General features: G+C 56.0%; 1 pseudogene across 1 annotated transcript; it reads right to left on the bottom strand.

The window, feature by feature from the left end:
* Positions 1–1393: 1393 nt before the first annotated feature.
* LOC308614508 (spermatogenesis-associated protein 2-like) lies at positions 1394–2933 on the bottom strand (annotated as a pseudogene). The gene has a single exon. The product of its transcript is annotated as a spermatogenesis-associated protein 2-like (transcript).
* Between the last annotated feature and the right edge of the window lie 255 nt (positions 2934–3188).

Below are 3188 nucleotides of genomic sequence, written 5' to 3'. Positions count from 1 at the left end.
AGCAATTCACATGAGGAGTTTAAGAGACCTTCGGGTTTAGAAGCGCTGAGGCTCGGCTAAGAATCTCAGGACACATCTGTCTGATGGGCGCACGCCGGCTCCTGCCCACTTTTAGTGCAAAAAGGTCACAAATGTTGCAGAGGAATCCTGGACACAGGTGAAGAGAAGAGGACTGAGATAGAGGGGTGGTGGGAATCCCAAACGATTTTCCTTCTGAATTGAGACTCAAGAACTTTGGAGTGCAAGGTTCATGTTCAACAAGTGGCAAAGACCAGACTGGAGATCCACAGGGTGAGGTTCCTGAATTGTCACTAGGTTGTCACAGTCTGCAGGCACACAGACCTCTCGGCCTGGACTAACCCCCTAAGTGCACACTGGAGGTAGGTGTTAGAAATTTATTGTAGGGAAGACAGTGGCTCTCCACCAACTCAGGGGACATCGTCTCTGTTCCTCCTCTGCCCCTACAATCTCCACTCTACCCTCGAGCTGTGGCGAGTGGAGGATACAAGGTGGAAGGGCGTGAGTCCCTCCCTTGGAAGACTAAAGAACCCGGGGCATTTTTATAAACAGCGACATCGTTAATGTTTTAACCACTTTGAAACACACAGCAAGTTGAATATTTATTTAAAAATAAATCTCAAAAATATCTATTTACAGTAGAGTAAGAGAGGCATGTGCAAACAACAGAAACGGGGGAAAAGTCAGTCCCAGTGTGGAAGGTCCACCCTTCAGAGCGCTAGAGCCAACTTCACAAGCCCCAAGGCTGAACTGAACTGTGGAGGCAACAGGATGACATTAAGTGAATCCTGGACTCGGGTCACCTTCGATACGTGGAGAGGCAGGGAAGTTGGGTGGGGGGCTGCCGCCGGGGATCCTCGTGTTTGGGAAAGGGTGGTGGAGGGATGAGCCAGTGGATGAGGCCCGGTGTGGCAGGAGGGCTCATTTCACAAGCCAACAGGCCTCTAGCTCACCACTCCAGGTGGGCGTTTGGAGGGGACCTGGAGGGCCCTTCCCAGTCCAAGTTGGCTTTGCCGTGGGAGCAGTCAGCATGGCAAGAGTCCCAGAGATAGAAAAATCCTCTTTGAGAGACAAAAACAAAAGAACGGACCAGGGAGTGATTAGCAAAAATGAATCTGAATGCAAGTGCCACAGTCTCTCTTGCCAGGTGGCAAAGCAGCCATCAGCTGACATATCTGAGTCGATACGGGAACTCCCACGTGGGGCAGCTGGCCACACGATCCCCCCCACACACAACCACGTGGTCAAGTGCAGGCCTCTGCTTCTGAGATCAACGCATTAACATTTCTTCCCCATGAAACCAGAAAGGTCAGTGGTGTAGCCCTTGTAGCAGGGAGGTGCAAGGTCGAGTCTATCCTTACACGAGATGGGAGAACTAGGCGGACATGTAGTTCAGCTGGTTGTTGGGCATGAACTTGTGCAGCTCACCCTTTTTGCAGCAGGGGTCGTAATGGTAGGTGCTGAGGCAGGCGTCGCAGGAGGCTTTCGAACACTGGGTGCAGGTGTTGGCGGCCCCCGGGCGGTCACAGAAGCCACAGTGGAAGGCGGCTGCAGGGGAGGGCTTGGATATTAGAGTGGAGGTGCCGCGGCCGGTCGAGGCCCTGTGTCTGGCCTGCATACTTCTCCCGCAGAGATGACGCGTGGGCCAGGCTGTCATGGGCGGAGGCCTTGCTGGGGAAGCTGCTGGGCTTGGAGGCTGGGGAGCAGGCGAGCAGGCTGTCGCAGTGCTGGCAGAGGGAGGAGCTGCAGGACAGACCGAAGTTTTGGCACTTGGAGAGGGCAGACTCTTTGGCGGGGGGCGAGTGCTTGTGGTAGATGGGGTGGGCGTCATTTCTGACCAGCCAGACATCTGGCCGCAGGGCATCCTGCCTCCGGTATATGGCCCTGGGCTCCAAGTCTGTGTACAGATCCACCTCCTCCTGAGCGGAGAAGTACGTGCCACGCAGCAACCCAAGGCCATTGTTGGGGGAGGGGGATGGCAGGTCATCCGGGCTGCCGTGGCGGGAGTTGGACATGGTCAGGAGCACGGGGGACGGGTGGATGATCTCGTCCTTGAGGTCGTCCCCCAAGTCTGCTGCCACATGCTCCTTCTGCAGGCTCAACGGGGTCTTCAGGGGCGGCTTCCAGCTCTCCCAGTAATTGTCATAGGTGTCCACTGACCTTGAGGGCTTGGTCACATGGGGCTTGTAGTAGTCCTTGGCTGCCCGCTCGCTGGCCAACTTCTGGAGCACCACGCGGGCCATGGAGGTTGTCAGGTACTCCCAGCCCTCGGCCCGCTGCCGTAGGGCATCTGAGCAGCCTCGCACATCCTCCGCGCTGCTCTTGCGCTCGCTCACCACGTCCAGCTCAGAGTAGCCTTTGTCCTTGACTTGGGAGTGGATTTCCAGCATCTGTTCACACTCCACCTTGGCCAGAAAGAGTTCAAAGGAAACCATCTTCACTTGGAGGGTCTCTACCAGCTCTTTGAGTTTGTACACAGTCCCCAACTCGGGCACGTAGCCCATGTAATTCAGGATGGCTCAGATGTCCTCTTCCAGTAATGTGGACTTGACGTAATAAACAAAGGGGCCCGTGTAGGTCTTGATGCTTCTGAATTCCTTCTTCCACGGGCAGAGAAAAAGGTTGACAACCACCGTTTTGAGCACACTGAAGGCACAGTGCAGAGCCCACAGACTGGAGGAGCTCAGTGAGCGCAGAGAGCTCTCCACCACCTCATAGAACTGGATCAGCCGGAATCGATAAAAGGGATCCACCTTGTGCAGGCTGAGCAGGGTCGAGGCTGCCACCCACAGGAACTCATCACTGCCAGGCCGCTGCTTGCTGGGGGTGGTGTCCACTTTGCCTTCATGGAATTGCACATACTTCCGAAATAAGTCATCCTTATATTTTGCATCCATTGAACTGGACTTCCCCATCCGATCCGATCCAGGGATGGGGGCTACCTTATTTCCTCCATGGCTTCTGAGTTAGAGGCAGGGACATTGCTAAAACCATTGACATGTCGCCTGCCTGGACCATCAGAGTGCTCCCGGCACTGCCGCCAAGGACGCCCCGGCTGAGGGGAGCAAGAAGGAGCCACGGCCGCCGCTGGAGCCAGGCCCGGCTGGACTCTCGCAACTCCTGCCGGCTGCAGGGGACAGAGACCAGTAGCCCTGGGACGCGGCGACCCG

This window comes from Mesoplodon bidens (genome assembly GCF_964165515.1).
Source record: "Mesoplodon bidens genome assembly, chromosome: 3".
NCBI classification, from domain to species: domain Eukaryota; kingdom Metazoa; phylum Chordata; class Mammalia; order Artiodactyla; family Ziphiidae; genus Mesoplodon; species Mesoplodon bidens.
This window is presented reverse-complemented; position numbering and strand designations above follow the sequence as displayed.